This window comes from Saccoglossus kowalevskii, chromosome 16, assembly GCF_978046115.1.
Source record: "Saccoglossus kowalevskii chromosome 16, keSacKowa6.1, whole genome shotgun sequence".
In the NCBI taxonomy this organism is placed as follows: domain Eukaryota; kingdom Metazoa; phylum Hemichordata; class Enteropneusta; family Harrimaniidae; genus Saccoglossus; species Saccoglossus kowalevskii.
In genome coordinates, this window is record NC_140656.1 from 31715089 (window position 1) to 31727742 (window position 12654).

At 33.2% G+C, this 12654-nt stretch overlaps 1 protein-coding gene across 1 annotated transcript in view; it reads left to right on the forward strand.

Annotated features, from left to right (window-relative positions):
* Positions 1-8263: 8263 nt before the first annotated feature.
* LOC100376122 (uncharacterized) overlaps positions 8264-12654 on the forward strand; it is a 173846-nt gene continuing 169455 nt past the window's right edge. Inside the window, exon 1 of the mRNA XM_085491375.1 lies at positions 8264-8516. The gene's annotated coding sequence lies outside the window, so the exon portion shown is untranslated. The remainder of the gene's footprint in view (positions 8517-12654) is intronic.

Here is a 12654-nt window from a genome sequence, read left to right on the forward strand (position 1 = left end):
ACACATCTTATGCTGATCACAGTATGTTTGCTTTGAAAGCTGGTATTCTCGAAAAGTACAAAATCAAAGGTAAGTGATTGCAGCAATGTCGCACTCTTGATAAGGTCAAATCAACACTATGAACACATTCAGTACCGGTATTGTTTTGCATTTCTTCAAGTACTATAAACTGGTTTGTTTAGATGAGAGACAAGTTATTGCGATTAAGAGAAAATATGCAATTTTGAGAATCCAGGAAACATTGAGATCTTAAAAGGCCCATATATAGTGTACATAAACAATTTTGTTTCCATGGTGATAAATGCAGTCAACTTATATTATGAAAATTTATAGCATCGAAAATTTATAAATTAACAATAAATAAATGGCCATGGATCATGAAATGTGTTTGAAAAAAAACCTTTCTCTAAGAGTCTATGGTGAGAAGTATAAAATAACTAACATTTTATATTACTATACTATCTATTAGGAAAAATTTATACATTTTGTCACATTGGAAGTGTTTCTTGAGTATGCTTGTAGAACACACCATTGTATTTGCGTGATGTTAACTTTTGAGTGCTAGCACATGGACATGTGATGTTAACTTTTCTGAATACTGCCCTCAGTGGTGAAAAATAAGCATTATGTTATTGGGTATCCTCTTGTCACATTCAGACTTCGTGTTATGGTGATACTGCCCTCTTAGGTATTAACAAAACTGACATGGACCTATGAGGTGTTAACCATTATGTCTGCTAGGGGTGGGTGGGATGCATATGAGCTCAGCAACAAATATTTTACGACTTTAAAATAATCTGTATTCAAGTGTCCCAGTCGTTGTGTAGTATGCATTTCAAACAGTGTGTTTTACGCTCGCATGGGACTCATATCGAAGACAGAGAAATTCTAGATTCTAACAAAATAAGCACAATGCTCCTCTGAGCTAAAACATATTTATTTGCATGTAGCTTTCATGATTGGTAAAAGGTAGGACAGAAAGATGTAACTCACAAAAAGTGTCTCTTTGGGACCCCCCTCCATCAGCTTAATGGCCTATCCCTCACTTCCATCTAATCTACTTTAGCCATATAACATGGAAAATATACTTATCCAATTATGGTTGGCAATAAACCATTATTTTTTTTTTTTAAATATCTGTAGTACACGCCTGCTATGTAATTGGTATAATTAGTCTAAGTTTATATATATCAGACAAATCATTTTTCAATAACATGAAGGTGAACAGAATTATCTTATTCTGATGCATGACTGTATATAGGCTTAGCTACTTTATTAACAGCTGGGGATAATTGAGGTTATAGCAAGAATACTGCAAAGTGTACACAAAAGCAGTATGTATCTACTGATGCAAAGAGAAGATCAATGTGAACACACTGTCTGAATGCAAACTTTGACATATTCTGTTTCCTGTTTGTAGAATTATACATTTGTTGAGAGATGACAGCCTAAAATAGCAATGAGAATGTTTTGTGTTGTGTCATGTACATTCATTGATAAGATTCTATTTCTGTCATTTGCTATAAAGCTTTTGCATTGAATAGACAAAGAATAGTGTCGGAATAGGACGTCGATAATATGACTCCAGAGGGTAGTGAAATTATCCAAGAAATACATTCACACGTTGGATCGTATATATTGGGTATGAACTCAATATTGACAACATGGTTATTGGTACCTCATACACACTATAGTGAAACACCATATGAGTTTGCCATATGAGATTGTTGAAACAATTTCCAGAAAGACATTTTAAATTATTCAGATTCACAGGCCAGTGACTGTGAAACTGTTCTGTTCACTGTGTATTTTTCGTCAAATTTTCCACTTTTTAGTGGTATTGACAACGCTACAAAAAATACCAATAATGAACTCCCCGCCAACCCATAATGGACTCAAGCACATTTTGTGCTTTATGTTGCACAAAGTGAGCTTTCATCCATTATGGGCTGGCAGGTTGTTCATTATTGTTTAAATTGGACATTAAAAATTAAAATTGTAAATTAAATTAAAAATTCCTGTCCCAATTACCAAGTTGCCAATCACTCATCTATAACACGACATACATGTATTTTTCGACGCATGCATAAATAACTCTCAGACCATCATAATGAACTTGTGAAAACTCTTTATTTACTTGTACACAGAGACAGACAATTTCTGCAATTACCTGTTCTAGCTAATACCTGGCATTCTCAGACAGATGGTCATGTCTTATAGTTAATTCCTGGAGCATAGAATCATGTGTAGAATTGACTAATAATGACGGTAATACTTAACATCATTATTTTGTTGTCGTCCACTTCTTTCACTTTAATTCTGTGATTCAATAAATCTACTGGCAAGGATGCAGAATACTGTTATCCATGTTGTCATAGCAACATGTAAAAATGATGTTCTTCGTTCATCTATTCAGAGAAGAAAAATGTCTAATCAAGTGTCCTGAAAAGATACAGACTTAAAAAGAACACGGAGCATGAGTTCATTTACAAGAAATGAAATGATTTCCCTGCTGGAAGGAATGTTTTTACTGGTGTAATTACCTATAGTAGTAAAGTAGCGTGTTGACTACAAAGACATGGTACAGTAGGGGTCACTTTAAATGCTGTCCTCACAGTCGTTACATATCTCCAGAGCTTCAAGAAAATTGCTTTTCATCTTACACTCGTTTCCCCTGATTAGGTTAGTTCTGATTTGTACACGCATATGCACTTACTCAAAAGCATTTCCAGCTAAGAAAACATGTTCCTATTATAAATAGAAGAAATGAAACCAAATGTAGCACATAAATTCAATATAACAAATACAACACCTGATTAGCCTTTGAAAACAAATCTTTGTATATTAGGATAGATGGTACCGTGAAAAAGGGACATAGGCATTTCTGAATTTACCATTTTTGACAACATTCATTCATTTATTCATTCATTCATTCATTCATTCATTCATTCATTCATTCATTCATTCATTCATTTATTCATTTATTTATTTATTTATTTATTTATTTATTTATTTATTTATTTATTTATTTATTTATTTATTACGCAATCCCTGGAGGGAAAGGAAATAAAAATACTAAATAAAACAAAAAATCACTAAAATAATGAAAAAAAGGTAAAATTTGTCATAACAGAGAAAAAGAGTAAAAGTTAATATTACTGACAGCAGGCATTAAGATGTCAAGTAAGACCCTGCTTCCTGACTTCAAAGCTGTTACTTATGAACTGTGCTACTGGTATAATAATGTTTTCATTCTGTAACAATTCCATGAATTTTTTCTCTGCTGGTTTATTTTATAATGCTGGGATCATATCCTTAGCTTTATTGAAAAGATTGGTACGCAACTCATTATATTTGTTGCATTCCATCAGAAAGTGCATTACATTCTCAATTAGACCTTTGTTACACATGTCACAAACTGAACCCTGTTGTTTAAGGAGATTTTTTTATAACGTCTCAATTTTAAGACTATGGACACTAAGACGAAATTTGGTAAGCATACTACACAGTTTTTTAGCTTGACTAAATATGGCTCAAGTTTTAAATCTGATTTGATTTAGCCGATATGTTCCCAGTTTGTTTTTTTCATTTGCTTTGGTGCAGTTTATTTAATATATACTGCAAAGAGTGCTTAGACTAATTTCCATTGCTTTTAGTCCCCGTTCGGACTTCCATGCGTGCGTGCGTTTGTATCTTAGAAATGCCTGGATCAATCACAATCAAACTTCACACATACATCATACATGACATTATACATATGCACATCAATTTGTTTCACGATCGGATTGCCGAATGGCAGCCATTTTTGTACTGAAAAATCATCAAAATTAAGCATTTCTCGGCTGTTTACAGATGGATTTTGTTCAAACTTGGTATATACATTGGACATTATAGGACATTGATGCACATCATTTTGTTTTTCAGATAAGATTCAAAATGGCCGACTGGCGACCATTTTGTTTTAATGAATGTGGTTCTAGTGCCATATACAAACAGTATAATAAATAAACATCAATATCAAGGTGTTGATTCAAAACATTCTCAAATATTAAAAAATATATTTTTTCTCAAGTGATTGAGAGAGATGTTCTGTTCAGCTCTGAATGAAGCAGGCCAAACTTTGCTCTCATTTGGCTCCAATTGTATAAAATCACAAGAGGTAATCTCTTGTTGGAGAAGCAATAGTGTTGCTCTGCTAAAATGCTGCCTATTGATATTCATACATCGACCTCAAGTGCTAACCTGTCATCTGATATCAGGGCTGCATATGATACCGATCAACCAATGAGAATGAAAACTTTCAATAATAGACAGTACACAGTAATATAATACCTGATAAAATATATAATCCCAGTATCTCATCTTTCTCAAAATTGTTTTAACCTTTTACCATTGTTATCACAATGATTCGTGGATTTCTCCAAAGCATTTGATAATGTAAAGAGACAACATCTTTGGTATGTCCTACTTAAAGGGGGAGTAAATGGAAAGATGTTTAAGGTATTACATAATATCTATGCAAATGTTAAATCATGTGTCAAAACTTTAACCAGATATACTGAATACTTTCAGTGTCCTATGGGTGTTCGCCAGGGTTGTATGTTAAGCCTCAGACTCGCAACGCGGCGTTTTCTTTTGAAGTAATGCGTGCCACGTTTGTTTAGGTTATCCGTTCTTATTGTACCGAGTAAACATTGCTGAGCAACAAGATTTTCATTAGATCTCACAAAATAACGCGAGATCTATTCATATTACAATCAACTATCGCGATGCATCGCGAGACATAAAGACAGGAAGTGGCATAGACGACAGTAGTTGTCAGTGAACTCCGAAAATGGCATTTACGGAAAAATTTGGCAAATCTGAGGACGATAATTACGAGTGGGAAGCTATTTTAGGAGAACATTTTGACGAAGATAATGACAATTTCTCTGAAGAACTTGGCAACCCCTGAGCGATCTCGTGTTTTTCATTTCCTGAAATGAAGAATAAATAGAAATATACTGGGCTATTTTTATACAAAACTATGACGGAAGTCAAACAAAATCAGTCAAACTTGAAATAGCAACAATACTGACACACAATAGAAAATTGAAACAGTCACTGAACAATGCGTAGATCGCGTACTATGAAGTCGAATGCGACAAAAATAACACACCTCCAGTTTTTACCGTTACTGGATCACGCTGATACGCTGAGAGATATCATGTACATGACACTAGTTATCCCATGTTTCGGCATCCGAGAACACGAAAACAAAACAGGTAACACACAAAGAGGTATGATCGTTCAAAACGCAGCGATATGCTCTCTCCGAAAAAATATTGGAAACCTTCCGCAAAATCCAGCGAGAAATAACATTTCAAACAATATTCAAACAATATTTCAGGTAAACACTAAGACATTCAGTTACTTGTAACTCCCCTGATTGTTGGTCGATTCTTAAAATTCTTACACAGCTGCAAAGGTCAAAATGTCCAGAACGCATCTCTCGTTTTTTTAAAAATGTCCGGATCCGATTTACGAAGAAATACGCAATTTCCGAAGAAGCGTGAAGTGTGCAGAATATCCAGTGTTCGGTAAACTTCGACGATGTCTATGCCAATGCTACAGAGCGTGGCACACATAGCATATACAATTAAGCCGATTAACACCTGAAACAATAGGCGTTGCGAGTCTGTTGTATTACTAGTCTGAGGTTAAGCCCATTCCTGTTCTCCTTCTTTATCAATGAATTATGTAATGAGCTGAATAATTCGGAGCACCACGGTGTTCAATTATCCCCTGATTTAATTGAATTATTCTGTCTTCTATTTGCGGATGACGTTGTAATTGTATCAGATTCAATTGTCGCACTCCAGAGGTTATTAGATAAACTAGAATTGTATTGTGAGCGCTGGAGTATGTCTGTAAACTTGGAGAAGACCAAAATTATTGTTTTCAAGGGTGGGGGACATTTATCAAGGAACGAAAAGTGGGTTTATGGAGGGATGGAGGTCCACATCGTCTCACACTACAAATATCTTGGAATTATGTTCTCCTGTAGACTACATTGGTCAATGGCAACAAAACTATTGGTGCAGCAAGCGGAAAAAACCCTATTTTGTTCATTTAAAGCTCTGAATTGCTTACGCCCTCTATCCTACATAACCTATTTTAAGGTCTTTGATACAATGATATTACCAATACTAACGTATGGGGCGGAAATCTGGGGTTTTAGAGAGTGTAAATGTCTAGAACGAGTTCAATATCTTGCCTGTAGAATGTTTCTTGGTGTTTCAAATAGATCACCAAATAGTAGTATGCTAGGAGAATGTGGGAGATATCCTATCTATCTGTACTCAGCAAAACGCTGCATTAAATATTGGACAAAATTAATTTCCATGCCAAATTCAAGGTACCCCAAGAAATGTTACAATATGGTATACAATATCGAAAGGTCGGGAACCAGAACAAAACACACTTGGATCAGTGACATCCAAAATTTACTTTCCATTTGTAATATGAATGATGCTTGTCTTGCACAAGAAGTTGGAAATGTTAATGTTTTTATAAATTCTTTTGTGGAACGATTCAAACAGTATCTTTCTTTGGTATGGCGGGCTGACTTGTGTACTTTAGACAAGTTAGATACTTACTATCAATTTAAAACTACCATAGAACCAGAAAGATATTTGTTTTCTGTTCATATTTGAACCCATATGCAATCACTATCTCGGCTAGGATGTTCATCACATTGTTTACGAATTGAAAAAGACAGAGGTCATCTTGAAAGAGATCAACGTATGTGCGAGCTTTGCAATACGAATTCTATTGAAAACGAGTTCCATGTTTTATTAGTTTGTAATTTTTATAACCACATTAGATGTCTCTATATCCCACACTACTACTGCACCCCACCAACTGTAAATAAATTTATTGAATTACTGAAAACTCAAAATGATGCGTTTGTATTTAATGCTATGAAACTTAGGAGGGAAGCCGCTGAAATACTGTAGAATACTTTATTTTCGCTTGGAATTAATTTTCGCTATTTTCGCTGAAGGGATGAATCCGTGAAAATAAAATCCAGCGAATATACTTTTTTTCCTATATTTCACATTAAACTCATCAAAAATCAGTGAAAATAAATTCCATACAAAACGCCCAAAAAGCCTTTTCAGCGAAAATTAAATCCAGCGAAAATAAAATATTCCACAGTATTGTAAATAATTTAAATATTTTGTATTTACTGTTTTGGGCCGATGGCCATGTATCAGTTAATAAAGATCCTACAATAACAACAATGATTCTTTATCTGATCCGGTGAGCAAAATTTGCTTGCCTAATTTTACTCACCAAAATTGTGTTCATGTGATTAATGTTGAAAACCATGCACTAGCTATTAGCTAATTTTTTATCACCAGTAGCTAATTTTTTATCACCAGTAGCTAATTTTTTATCACCAGTAGCTAATTTTTTATCACCAGTAGCTAATTTCTGAAATACTCAGATTGAACTTGTGGGCACAGGTGTTCTGGAATAAATCAGATTGCAAACAAAAAATGAACAATCCAATTTATTTTCTGCAAGTACTAGATATTATAAACTTCAATAATGTGGATCTCATTGATTTCACATTGTGCATCTTAACTTTATTAATAATAATAATAACTTCTTGTAAATAGTTTTACATTGGGTTATAGGGAAAAATATATGTTATGAAATGTGATAATTAATAGCAGAAATGTATTTATCGCTAACCTTCTTGTTTGAAAGCCTAATCTGAAATTTTGAATTAATTTTAAAATTTTTGTATTTTTATTTCATATGCCTCTAATACTCTCAGCACACAGAAGTTTCTTTGATTTCACTTGCTATCCACATTTTCATTTTGTACCCTGCGGCTTTAATCCTATCAAATTACATTGCTACTCTATCTCTGTGAGGTGTCAGTAAAAATATAAACATGCTGTGTCATTTGAAAAAAAGAGGGAAGGAAACCTTCTTGAATTGATTGGTTGAGTGCAAGTGTTATGTTAATAAGATTGAACCATTAAATCATCAAGGGGTGGTTGGATGAAAATTTGGGTGATTAATACTTTAGGAATTAGTATTTTTTATCTGTACACTCGATATACATCTCAACAATTATTCTTAATAGATTGACATATTTATTATAGTTTTTAAAAATAAACATCAAATTACAAGCAGAAGAAACAAAAGAGTTGTTCACTCCTCTTACCTGTTCATAATGGGCATGGCCCAATCCCCAGCATAAACATGGTTTCATTCAAAACTTGCCAAGGGAGGGAACAGCTGGCTTTTAGCCTCCATTGAAATGTACAGTTCAGTGCAAGTGAAGCATTAAGGATACATGGGTGATTAGGGCGTTCCTGATACAAGGGTAAATTGTGTAACTATACACTGGAACCATCACAAATCATATAACCCACCCCAAATCTAAATCTAGGAATAAGCGCAGTGCGGAGCTAACGGCACGTTTAACTACACTGGGACAACAACCTCACTACAGGGTAAGTTTCACTGATTTATAAAATGTTTTTGTTGTATTTTCCCTTCCATCAAGTGTCAAGTACGAGATAAATAGCTCTGCTAATAGCTTGTCTGTAAGGCAACCTCAACTGTCTACATAACAGCTACATAACGTTCTTATTTATTCAACATCTGGTTATATTGTCATCACTTGCACCATCATAAGGCTGGCCCTCTGTAGATCATATTACAAACTGAATTTCATAAAAATATATTAACGTTCCCGCAATTACAAATATTGAAACTGCAAATTTGATGAAAGTTAATATGTTGTTTTCTGGCTTGTAGTAGTTTTTATTCGCCATCAACTGTGTGTCTGGGATTTGCCACGGAGATATTCTGCATTCAAATTAATTGTTAAATCAATCAAGCTTGCATAGTGGATCGGCAGCTTATGTGATCACAGATTACAATATGTTTGCTTAGTCAGTTAAGCACTATATTATATAACACATTTTTGAATATATTTTCATGTTATGTAATTACAGTTTTTGCACAGGAATATATGCAAATACTATTTTTTTGTTGTCATTTCATTCATGCTTAATATAACTGAAGCGATGACATAGACCAGATTAGTGGAAGGTGTCAGCTTGTGACCCTAGTAAACCTTGCAAATCTGTAACCCTCAGAGTAGAATTGGAGCACTCAGTCGTGTTCCACACATATCTGGGCTTCAGCTAACCTGTTGCCAATAGTGAATTACAATCAGACTTAATTACACCTAATGTCACTTTTGCCACTTTTGGCGGGAGGGGGGGGGGTGATAGCAGTGGAAGGTGATAACTATTTTTTGTTTGTATGTGAAAGAGTTTTTTTGTTCCTGCTACTGTAAAATACTTTACTTTAGCTTGAATTAATTTCGCTGAAAAGACTTTTTTTGGTGTTTTGTATGGAATTTATTTTCACTGATATTTGACAAGTTTATTGTAATTTATAGGAAAAAAGGTATATTCGCTGGATTTTATTTTCACTGAATCATTCCTTCAGCGAAAAGAGCGAAAATAAATTCCAAGCGAAAATAAAGCATCCTACAGTACCCTCTGACATTTGACACTAATCAAATTGTAATATTTGAAAGTCTGTCATAAATAACTTGAGAGAATTTGTGTATTGTGGATAGATTGCATGTTACAGTAGCATATTTTAATTTACAAATACTGTAAATAAAAAATACAGTGGTCTGATAATTACTTTCATTGTCAGCTTGAAGGGGCACTTCCAGTTAAGTCTAATCTCACAACAAATTTACTTTCTGGATTAAAATTACAATGGATAACAAAAGAAAGATTAACTTTGTAAATAACTTAAACAATAGTGTCCCATGATTCTTTGGTGCAATCCCTGGGCTTGGAAGGTTCCCCTTTAACAATTCTGAGGGTTTCCAAAGAAAAATGATGTTACTCACTGTGGGTAAAATTATTTTACCTTAGTAGCTGACGTAGTAAGACAACGTTTTCATGACTTCTGTTTTTTCGATTTGTTTTGATGTACAGTAATCAATTCTATGAAAGGTGCTCAGCCAAGCATGCGAAAGAATAATCACAAAGTTAATTTTAACAGTGGATTTTGGGGGTCAAATCGTCTCTTAAATTGGTTGATTGGTTGTCTTTCTATGCTGATTGGTGTTTGTAGCAGTAAAATATTGAGAGGTAAAAAGAAAATGGAATGTTGAGCACAAGCAAAATCCCAGGTGTATGTACTTGAGTGGTGACAGTAATTTATTGCATATATATGATTCACAGGGAGCTTTGATGGACATTTAATACCGTAAATTTGAACCATTGAACTTTTGATTAAATTGAGCATGAATTGTGAAAGGATTGACATTTTATTCTTTACAATGGTCCTTTGGGAATTACAAGCTCCTGTTTTGAGCACTTTTAGTATTTATTTTATCACAGACAAATCAATATTGAGCTTCATTTTTTGAAAAATTTCTAATGTTAGGAGGCTGTGTATGGCTGTTACCATTCCGCTAATTTTAAAATGGGTATTTTATAATTTTATAAATACAGACATGACATTTCACCACAGTACGGCTTTATCTGAGTGACCTCCATGACTGCTAGTAATTTCTTATTGTCAGAGATAATCTTTAGAGAAAAGCATCATTTTATCGACTGATTATTTATTAATAATAAATGTGCTTCCAAATAACAAATAAAGCACATTATTATTATTATAATTAACTCTTTCAAAGCTCAAGTCACTTTAACAAGTCAAATTTCCAAAATAGTGATGAAGATCTGTAAGAATGAGTAATTATACTCAACTCCTCCAAAATTAATTACCAAATAAACTGAAAAAAATGTATCAAATTTTTAGTGGGGAAAATCTGGTGCTTAAAAAGTCATTTTTTTTAATTTTCATTTGTTTTTAAGTTAAAAAAACACAAAAAACTCTAATTCCTATTTCTGAAAACCAAAAAAAAATAGTTTTAGTTTATTGTTATTCTGTAGTCTCAAATAGTTGAGCATCAAACTTTCACAGTAAGAATTTACCGATCATGAATCCTCAGAATGAATTTCTATTGTTTCATTTTGTATCGCTTGATGAGCCCTTTAGTTTATACACCCTTGAGCAGGTAAATGTCATTTCCTGTATATCGTACATTTAGTAGTAAAAAAGGTTGTATGAAGGTGAGGGTAAAGTTCAATGATTAATTGTTTCCATGGTAACCACACACACCTGTCTTTGTGGCCATTTTGAAATGTTCCATGAATGAATAAGTTATACAGCATGAGTGCATGGATGAAAATGTTGGTATGATTTAATTCTCAAAATGATGAGACAGGAGTAATGAAAAAAAAAGTCGTAATAATAAAGTAAAATTTGAATAAAATTGAAAAAAAAAAGAATTGCAAACAATACATCAGATTTTTATCATTGTTTTGAAAAATATCCTTTAGTTAGTAAACAAGTGTGATAAATTAAGATTTTTCAGGTACATTGTATCCAGGAAACATTTTTAAAATATCCACTATTCCAGTTTCCATTCATCATAGAATATTTGCCTCAATATATCAATGACAGAGGTAGTTCACTTTCAATAAGACAGGTGTTTTTTTTTATATTTGATTTGTTTGGTTTTTATTGGTTTTCACTCCCAGTAATTGCTTTATATTTGTACTTGTGGTTTCCAAGTGCTTTTTTAAAGCAATTAATTAAACATTAAGTGTTGGGTAATTATGTTATTAGAGTTTTTATACCACCAAGGTTCAAGATTACTTATTAGCTTTCACGACTTGTCATCTGTTTAACAGTCTGCTTTTAATAATTTTGACAAAATACTCAAACTTTCATGTCCAAAATTTTCTTTTACGTGACAAATTAATTAATATTAAAAAAAGCAAAAATTTAAAAAAAAAATAGAGAAAAACAAATCAGCTGTCATAGTGAAGTGATTTTTCCAAAATATTGGACACGATTGACAATTGTACATAGCATTAAATGCAATAATCTCAGTGATGGGATAAACAATGTACGGTAGTTCTCTTTTTAGCTCTGCTGTCGACTTTGTCGAGCGAAGCTTATCATATGAGTGATTGTCCGTCGTCTCCGTCGTCCGTGTCAATGTTTTACTTTTTCGACTTCTTCTTGAAAACTACAAGCCTGAATGCTTTGATACTTGGTGTATATGTACCTTGGGTAGACCTCTCTTAGGTTTGTTCATTTCATGTTGATATCTTCAATTCTCTAATTTTGGTGAATATTTTTGTCATTTTTGGTAAAAAGTGATATTTTCAACTTCTTGTTAAAAACCGCAAGTGCAATTGCTTTGATATTACATACATAGGTACTACATGTGGACCTCTCTCAGATTTGTTCATTTTGTAATGATATCTTTAATTCTCTAATTTTGGTGAATATTTTTGTCATTTTTGGTAAAAAGTGATATTTTCGACTTCTTGTTAAAAACCGCAAGTTCAATTGCTTTGATATTACATATATAGATACTACATGTAGACCTTTCTCAGATTTGTTCATTTCGTGATGATATCTTCAATTCTCTAATTTTGGTGAATATTTTGGTCATTTTTGGTAGAAAGTGATATTTTCGACTTCTTGTTAAAAACTGTAAGTCCTACTGCTTTGATACTATACATATTGTTCATT